The sequence below is a fragment of the Vigna unguiculata genome, chromosome 3, assembly GCF_037176805.1.
Source record: "Vigna unguiculata cultivar grain cowpea cultivar isolate G323 ecotype 2 chromosome 3, ASM3717680v1, whole genome shotgun sequence".
NCBI lineage: Eukaryota > Viridiplantae > Streptophyta > Magnoliopsida > Fabales > Fabaceae > Vigna > Vigna unguiculata.
The window spans coordinates 30,530,219-30,540,453 of record NC_140794.1 but is presented as its reverse complement, the minus strand read 5'-3'; the positions used below and the strand labels follow the sequence as shown (position 1 = coordinate 30,540,453).

At 26.8% G+C, this 10,235-nt stretch overlaps 1 long non-coding RNA gene across 1 annotated transcript; it reads right to left on the bottom strand.

Annotated features, from left to right (window-relative positions):
* Positions 1-8,084: 8,084 nt before the first annotated feature.
* LOC114177296 (uncharacterized) lies at positions 8,085-9,603 on the bottom strand. Its single transcript, XR_003603115.2, has 3 exons — positions 9,222-9,603; positions 8,909-9,087; positions 8,085-8,588 (listed from the first exon to the last, which is right to left on the bottom strand). It is a non-coding gene; the product is annotated as an uncharacterized LOC114177296 (long non-coding RNA).
* Between the last annotated feature and the right edge of the window lie 632 nt (positions 9,604-10,235).

The window sequence follows — 10,235 nt, the reverse complement described above, 5'->3', positions numbered from 1 at the left end:
GAAAAAATATTATACATAAGATATGAGTCATTTAAATTGTAAACGGTGAATATGGCAAAAAAATTGAAAAAAGCGTTACCAGAAGATGGAAATTTTCAAATGTAAAAACACCAATCCCCTCTGAGAATTCGCTAACGTGTTTGTTTTGAAATGTTGAACAATTTTTATACATAACATATGAGTCCTTTAAATTGTAATCGATGAAAAGAGTAAGTTTGGCTAAACCAAGAAGAGAGGAACAAAAAAATTGAACCTTGCGGTTTTCTTTATCTTTGTGATAGAAAATAATTTGGGAAAAATATATCTTTAGATATTTTATTTGATATTTTTAAATAATTATCTTATTTAATTATATCATAAAATATTAAAAGATAATAACTACCAAATATTTTTAAATATGACAAGATCTTCTTGAATCTTTTTAGTTCCACAACAAACAAATATATCTTAAAGATATTGTATTATTTAGAAGATAATTTAAGGAGATTGCAAAGGGTTGATTTGGAAAATTAATACAAATAATAATTGGGGATAATTTATCATATATCCATAATTAATTAATTAATTTAATTATATTAGATATTGATATTATCAACCAATTATATTTGTCAAGTAGTCTATATCTCTCAAAATATTTTTAAATATTTATCTTTATCTTTATTTTAAAAGATATTTGAGAGATTTTAGCAACAGAAAAGCCCAGTCCAATTCCTATATAAAGAGACCAAGGGAGAAGCAGAAAGAACAAGCTCGGGACTTCGGAGTTTAGGAATCCTTAGGGGGGCCTAATTTCATTTCCTTTTTCTCTCTATTCTTCTTCTATTTTTATTTTGCATTCATGGAGTTCTAAACTTCTTGGGTTGATTCCATTGTAATTTCTAAATTGGATTCTGAGGTTAGATCAATTAATTTGTTTGTTCTTTTGATTCTTGTTGAGATTTATTTTCATCTATGTCTTTTGGTTCTTAATTTAGTAAAAGTAATGATTTTTACATTGTAGCAAGTTAGCACAGTGTTAAATCTACATAACATAACAATCGTATGAGTCCAAGGGTTTTTAAATTTTAATTGAGAAGTTACTTTGATTAATTTTAGAAACTTTCATATGATTGAATGAGTTTTTGCTAATAATTGAGAAGTTACTTTGATTAAAGGTGAAAGCTTAGATTAGAATTAATCAAGAAGTTACTTTGGTTAATTAGCTTTTTACTAGATATAAGAGGTAAAAGAATGACATGATTAGGATTAGTAATATTTAATTGAGAAGTTACTTTGGTTAAATTTAATAAGATTAATCTACAAAGTTCTTGCTTTTGATTGAGAAGTTACTTTGGTTGAAAGTAAGGACGCCAACAAATTAATTGAGAAGTTACATTGATTAATTTGAAGTCTTAAACAAGAAATCAATAACAATAATCTTCAAGAAACCAATGATGAATCCTATTTTGAAAAAGTAGTGGAATCGACCTATTTTTCTTTACTATTGTTTTTATCTTATTTTATCATTTTATCTTTATCTCTCATATTTTTATTATTTTATTTGACTAACCATTTTGTATAGATTTTATAAGAACTAACTTGTTAAAAATCAATTCCGTGCTCCTTGGGAGACGACTTAGGGTTACTTTACCCTTTCTATTTTCTTGACTAATCTTAGCAACTCTGAAGTTGCTATAGTTTAGTAGTATTAATTTGATCGCGTCAACGACATCGTTATCAAATTTGGGCCGTTGCTGGGGAATACGGTTAGAATTTTTATCATTTTAGTTCTTTTTTTTATTATTTTATTTTATTTTTTTTATCACTAACATTGTTTTTTATCTCAATTTTTTTTCTAACATTTATTTTATTTTCTTTAGTTTTTTTTTAGTTACTTTATTTTATTTTTTCAAGCATAATTTTTGTTTGAGGAATTTTGGTGGGAAGTTTGTGAAACTAGTTAGGGAACACTTTGGCTAAGGAAAGACAAGGTACTTAAGTTGTCCATTGAGACACACCTCTCTTTCCTAGAAGTCTACTCAACAAGCTTTAAACTTATTTCTTTTCAGAAAACCTCTTTCAAAAATGAAAAATAATTTTTCATGTGAAAATAATCAACAGCGTGATTTTCAAGTGAACTATAATTATTATCCACAGCAACCACATGATCCATATGATTATGAGCAACAAATTGTTACACCTACTTCTGCACTTGATTGTAGGTTAACTATACGTCAACTGAATGATCTATATCCTAGATCATCTATTTTGGAATATAAGCAACAATCCTACCATGAGTCATTTAAATTGCACATGTTGAAAAAGGTAAAAAAAATTAAAAATATGAGACCAAAAGATGAAAATTTTAAAAATTGTAATACACCAATTCCCTTTAAGTAATGGCTAAAGTGTTTTATTTGAAATATTGAACAATTCTTAAATATAAAATATGAATTATTTAAATTGTAAACGGTGAAAACCGTAAAAAAAATTTAAAACAACATTACCAAAAGATGAAAATTTTCAAATTTAAAAACACCAATTTCCTCTGATTATATCCCAAAGAGTTTCTATTGAAATGTTGAACAATTTTTTATATATAATAGATGAGTAATTTAAATTGTATACGGTGAAAACAATGTTACCAAAAGATGAAATTTTTCAAATTTAAAAACACCAATCCCCTTTGATTATATCCCAAAGAGTTTCTATTGAAATGTTGAACAATTTTTTATATATAATAGATGAGTCATTTAAATTGTATACGGTGAAAACAACCTTACGAAAATATGAAATGTTTCAAATTTGAAAACACCCATCCCCTCTGATTATATCTCAACAAGTTTCTATTGAAATGTTGAACAATTTTTTATATATAATAGATGAGTCATTTAAATTGTATACAATGAAAATGGAAAAAAATTAAAAAAGTGTTATCAAAAGATATAAATTTTCAAATTGTAAAAAACCAATTCCATTTGAGTATTGGCCAAAGTGTTTTATTTGAAATGTTGAAAATTTTTTATATATAAAAAATGAATTATTTAAAATGTAAACGGTGAAAATGGCAAAAAGTGAAAAAAATGTTACCAAAAGATGAAATTTTTGAAATTCAAAAATACCAATCTCCTCTGAGTATTGCCCAATGTGTTTCTTTTGAAATGTTGAACAATTTTTATCCATAACATGAGTCATTTAAATTGTAAACGGTGAAAAGGGTAAGAGAAATTTAAAAAGTGTTACCAAAAGATTAAAATTTTCAAATTGTAATACACCAATTACCTTTGAGTATTGGCCAAAGTGTTTTATTTGAAATGTTGAACAAATTTAATTTATAAAATATGAATTATTTAATTTATAAATGGTGAAAACGGTAAAAAAAATGAAAAAAACGTTACTAAAAGATGAAAATTTAAAAATTTAAAAACACCAATCTTTTCTGAGTATATCCCAACAAGTTTCTTTTGAAATGTTGAACAATTTTTCATATAAAACATGAGTCATTTAAATTGTAAAGAGTGAAAAGGGTAAAAAAAAATTAAGAAAATGTTACCAAAAGATGAAAATTTTCAAATTGTAATACACTAATTCCCATCGAGTATTGGCCAAAGTGTTTTATTTGAAATGTTGAACAATTTATATTTATAAAATATGAATTATTTAAATTCTAAAGGTTGAAAACGGTAAAAAAAAATGGATAAAGCGTTACCAAAAGATGAAATTTTTCAAATTTAAAAACATCAATCCCCTTTGAGTATATCCCAACGAGTTTCTTTTAAAATTTTGAAAATTTTTTATACACAGTAGACGAGTCATTTAAATTGCAAATAGTGAAAAGGGAAAAAAAATAAAAAACTGTTACCAAAAGATGAAAATTTAAAAAATGTAATACACAATGAAAATGGCCAAAGTGTTTTATTAGAAAAGTTGAACAATTCTTATTTATAAAATATGAATTATTTAAATTGTAAACGATGAAAATGGTCCAAAAAAAAATGAAAAAAGCATTACCAAAAGATCAAATTTTCAAATTTAAAAACACCAATCCACTTTGAGTATTGCCTAATGTGTTTCTTTTGAAATGTTGATCAATTTTTATATATAACATATGAGTCATTTAAATTGTAAACGATGAAAAGAGTTAAAAAAAGTAAAAAAGTGTTACCAAAATATGAAAATTTTCAAATTGTAATACACCAATTCCCTTTAAGTATTGGCTAAAGTGTTTTATTTGAATTCATGAACAGTTTTTATATATAAAATATTAATTATGTAAATTGTAAAGGGTGAAAACGGTAAAAAAAATGAAAAAAGCGTTACCAAAAGATAAAATTTTTCAAATTTAAAAACACCAATCCCCGCTAAGTATTGCCCAACATGTTTCTTTTGAAATGTTGAACAATTTTTATATATAACATATGAGTCATTTAAATTGTAAATAGTGAAAATGGTAAAAAAAATAAAAAAAGTGCTATAAAAAGATGAAAATTTTCAAATTGTAATACACCAATTACGATTGAGTATTAGCCAAAGTGTTTTATTTGAAATATTGAAGAATTTATATTTATAAAATATAAATTATTTAAATTGTAAACGTTGAAAACGGTAAAAAAAATGAAAAAAGCGTTACCAAAAGTTAAAAAATTTCAAATTTAAAAACATGAACCCCCTTTGAGTATTGCCAACTAGTTTCTTTTGAAATGTTGAACACTTTTTTGTAACATATGAGTCATTTAAAATGTAAACGAGGAAAGGGTAAAAAAAATTAAAAAAAGTGTTACCAAAAACTTAAATTTTCAATTTGTAATACATTAAATCACATTGAGTATTGGCCAAATGGTTTTATTTGAAATGTTGAACAATTTTTACTTATAAAATATCAATTATTTAAATTGTAAACGTTGAAACTTGAAAAATTGTAAACGTTGAAACTTATAAAATATCAACATTTCAAAAGAAACTCGTTGGGATATACTCAAAGGGGATTGGAGTTTTTCAATTTGAAAATTTTCATTTTTTGGTAACGTTTTTTTCTTCTTTTTTTTACCATTTTCACCGTTTAAAATTTTAATAATTCATATTTTATATATAAAAGTTGTTCAACATTTCAAATAAAACACCTTGGCCAAATTCAATGATAATTTGTGAATTACAATTTGAAAATTTTCATCATTTGGTAACACTTTTTAATCTTTTTTTACCCTTTTCACCGTTTACAATTTAAATGACTCATATGTTATTATAAAAATTGTTTAACATTTAAAAAGAAACACGTTGGGCAATACCTGGAGGGGATTGGTTTTTTTAAATTTGAAAATTTTCATCTTTTGGTAACTCTTTTTTAATTCTTTTTTACCATTTTCACCATTAACAATTTTAATAATTGTTATCTTATATATAAAAATTGTTCAACATTTCAAAGAAACACGTTGGGTAATACTCATAGGGGATTGATGTTTTCAAATTTGAAAACTTTCATCTTTTGGAAACACTTTTTTCATTTATTTTACCTTTTTCACCATTTACAATTTGAATAATTTATATTTTATTTATGAAATTCGTTCAAAGCTGCAACAGAACCACTTTTGTTGTTACTCAAAGGAAATTGGTATTTTTAAATTTGAGAATTTTCATGTTTTGGTAACACTTTTTAAGTTTTTTTTACCCTTTTCACCGTTTACTATTTAAATGACTCATCTTATATATAAGAATTGTTCAACATTTCAAAAGAAACACATTGGGCAATACTCAAAGGGGATTGGTGTTTTTAAAATTGAAAAATTTCATCTTTTGATAACGTTTTTTTCATTTTTTTACCGTTTTCATCGTTTACAATTTTAATAATTCATATTTTATTACCACAAAAAAATTTTTAAAAGATGTTATTTATGGCATTTTTAGGGCTTTTAACCCCATTAAAGGAGTTACCAGCGATTTGTTTTTTCCCTAGAAAAACTAGCATCATTAGGATTACATGCGGTTTTAATTAACCCCTAGTAAGGCAGCACTTACCGGCGATTTAAAAACCCCTGGTATTTACCAACGATTTCAAAACCTCGGGTATTTACTGACGATTTCAGAACTCATGGTATTTACTGACGATTTTAAACCCCTAGTATTTACTGGAGGTTTTAAAACCCTTGGTAATTACCGGCGGTTTTGAAAACCTTGGTAATTACTTGCGATTTTAAAACCCCTAGTGTCTACTCCTTATATGCAATTTTAAATCCTTTATACTGTATAATAGTACTGGAAGTCTTTTTTTTACCCATGTAATGCAATTCATTATTTATTAATATTTTAACTTTTCAAATTCCTTTAATTTTGTTTTTTATACTTTTTGAATGGATTTAATTCATAAAACATATGATAAGAAAAAATTCTAACATTTAGATATTTGTTTATAAATAGATATAACATTCATAAAAACAAGGAACATTGTCTATAAGTTCAAAGTAAATAATAAAGTTTAAACGTTCAAACTAGCTAAATATTACAATATCATTGCTCTAATTGTTATAAAGTCAAATAAAATCAACGTCTAATAAGATTCTTCAACTATCAAGTTAAAGGTACCAAACAAGTTAAAGCTCATAACACATTGATTGAAGCTCATTTTAGTTTTTTTTATCACCATTTGATTTTGCAAATTAGACTAAAGGAACAAGTTAAGAAAAGCCCAGTTGACATAGTACTAATTTGAGTGTAAAGATTTGAAGTGGTGCATTGTATAGGCAGCGAAATCAATGCAAAGCTAGATAGCCAGAATAGAGGCTCGAGAATAGTTTGGGAAGGAAAGAAAAGATGCCCACACTCAGACTATTTTAAGAGTAGTTATATTAAATCAAATCATATGTACTATTTTAAAATGTGGACATCATAGATGTGGTTTTGTCTTAATTGTCACCGGCTACCATAATTCTATTCAAGTCAAAATATATTTGGAATTAAAGTTCTAAGGTTTTGGCAGCAAGGGAATTCTGATGTCACAAAATTGGATAGAGAATAATGTATATGGGATAAACAAAGTAAACAATTATGCAGAATCTTATGATTTATCATTCCTTTATCTATCATATATCTTCTATTGTCTTATTCTATAGTCAAAGGTATAAATTAGATCCAAAATCTAAAAACAAAAAATATCAAATTCTTCATCATAACACTAACTAACATCTATCTAAAAGGTTTAGCCTCACAAGATACAAAATAAATAAATATAAATATATATATATATATATATATATATATATATATATATATATATTACAACTTACACGTTTATACATATCAAGGTTAAATATGAAAAGCATTCATGCATCTGCTTCGTGGGGTCTCTTGGTTTAACACCAATATATTCCTTGTTTAAAATGGGAACGATGATGTTTAAAATGCAAAAATACAAATATATTATTTGTATCACTGAACCAAGAAATCTGATCAGCAACAGAACATAGATTTGTAGAAGAAGCATTACAAGCAATATCTCTAGGCTCTTCAACTACAACAAAGGTTGTTCTTTAAACTAGAATTAAGCATTGAAATGTGATTGAGATGATTGGAATGCATTTCATAGCATAAAAACAAATTAGAACAAAGAATAATGCTTTTCATAATTCATACACCAGACTAAGAAATCAAATCCAAGTTATGAATCAATGAGCACCAAATTCAACAACTAAGGGAAATAATTAAACATGTATGTAAGTTGTTATATATATATATATATATATATATATATATATATATATATATATATATATATATATATATATATATATATAACAACTTACACGTTTATACATATCCAGGTTAAATATGAAAAGCATTCATGCATCTGCTTCGTAGGGTCTCTTGGTCTGACACCAACATTATTCCTTGTTTAAAATGGGAACGATGATGTTTAAAATGTTAAAATACAAAATATTTTTTCTATCACTGAACCAAGAAATCTGATCAGCAACAGAACATAGATTTGTAGAAGAAGCACTACAAGCAATATCTCTAGGCACTTCAACTACAACAAAGGTTGTTCTTTAAACCAGAATTCAGCATTGAAATGTGATTGAGATGATTGGAATGCATTTCATAGCATGAAAAACAAATTAGAACAGAGAATAACGCTTTTCATAATTCATACACCAGACCAAGAAATCAGATCCAAGTCATGAATCAATGTGAGCACCAAATTCAACAACTAAGGGAAATAATTAAACATGTATGAGTTATGAGCAAGGAAATAATTAAACATGCAAGACTGTAGTGGTCTGCAAAAAATAATGGTTGCAATATACTAATGGTAGTGTTTGTTGAGTGTTGGACATATTTTCATGCTAAAATGTCCAATATCAAGAGATAATACATAAAATAGGATATAACAACCAGAGCTATATCATTGTTAATTCGAATAAAGGTAGAGCAAAGGAGATTATAACAACCAGTAGCTTGATATGTATCACTCTGTCATGGTTGTGAAACAATTGAATCAAGTGAATAAAAAATACAAAACTACTAAGAGGAAAGGAAAAGATTTGGGTGCTTGAATTGATAACTCACTGTCCAATAAGTCAAGAGTCTAGTGTTCTTGTCTCCATACAAATCAGGGCTGACTTGATTACCAGAAAAAAAAAAAGAAACATAAATTGGAAATTAGAAGTAAGGAAATAAATCATTTCTTCATGAGGATGGTGAATTTGAAAACATTTGCCGACAAAAGATAACAATGGATAATAATGAAACATTTATAACATTTTAAAGTAAGAGTTTTATGAAATTTAAATTTTATGGAAGCTGATACTTGATTTATGTTTCATTTTGTCTTTATTTATTTAATTCTTGAAAAATTTAAAGGATGCAACATTGTACATGGGCCAACTGAACAAATTGAATTAATTTGAGAAATGAGCAGGAGAATGATCTGGAAACTAACTTCTTGCCTAACGAAGTATGCAACTTAACAATGGTATTTTCTTCCTTGACAAAAATCCTCTAAGAACCTTCTCCATCTTAACCTCTTCAACTTCTCCTCAACCCCGAACATTCTCTCATACATCTCCAACCCATAGGACAAAGTCGTTTGCCTCAAATAGTGATTTATCGAGCACTTGGCTGTAGAAAAAGAAAACAGATAAAATTAAAATCAAATGACAACCACAGAACGAATAAAGAATTGTAGCTATAATTCCTATAGAAAACAAAAGAAGGAAATATTTCAATTAAGAACCTAATATTTGGGCGCTCACATTTGATTAAGAACCCAGCATTCCTGATGCAGTTTTCATCGGAGAAAGTGAAATGGCGTCGATTTGAGGTAGTTAGCCATCGCAATTGACCAACTCAGCGCGATGGTGCCCGTTTCTAGTAGAAGGGGATTCCCGTGACAGCATGGAACACTTCGTGACACGCTCGGAGTGGTGATGGTGATAAAGGATGAAGATTTGTAAAGAGAACCTAGGTCACACTAATAGAAGATTTGCAGAGAAAGCGAAGATTTGTCGAGAGAAAACTAGGTCACGACGAGCAAACTGCGTTTTTGTGAATGAAGAAGAAAGAATTCGAAAAAAATGAAAAAATAAAAAGGGTTGTGAAAGAAGTGAATGAAGAAAGGGTGAGATTCAGAAAAGAAAAAAAAAAACTGTGAAAAGAGATGGAGGAGATGATATTTACGGTAAGGCACTAAAAAATACCAAAATTTACCTAGGGTTTGTAAAAAAAACCCTCCTTTACTTTCTGGGGTTTAGAAAACCTGAAATAATATATTTGTTACGGAGGTTATTCTAACCTCTGATAATAAACTCCCCTTAAAATTAATATTTTTTTGTAGTGTTTATATAAAAATTGTTCTACATTACAAATAAAATACCTTGGCCAATACTCAAAGAAAATTGGTGTATTATAATTTGAAAATATACATCTTTTGGTAACACTTTTTTAGTTTTTTTTTACCTTTTTCACCGTTTACAATTTAAATAACTCATATGTTATATATAAAAATTGTTCAACATTTCAAATGAAACACGTTGGGCAATACTCAAAGTAGATTGGTGTTTTTAACATTGAAAATTTTCATCTTTTGATAACGCTTTTTTCATTTTTTTTTACCGTTTTCACCGTTAACAATTTTATAATTCATATTTTAAATATAAAAATTGTTCAACATTACAAATAAATCACTTTTGCCAATACTCAAAGGGAATTGGTGTATTACAATTTGAAAATGTTCATCTTTTAGTAACACTTTTTTAGTTTTTTCCCTT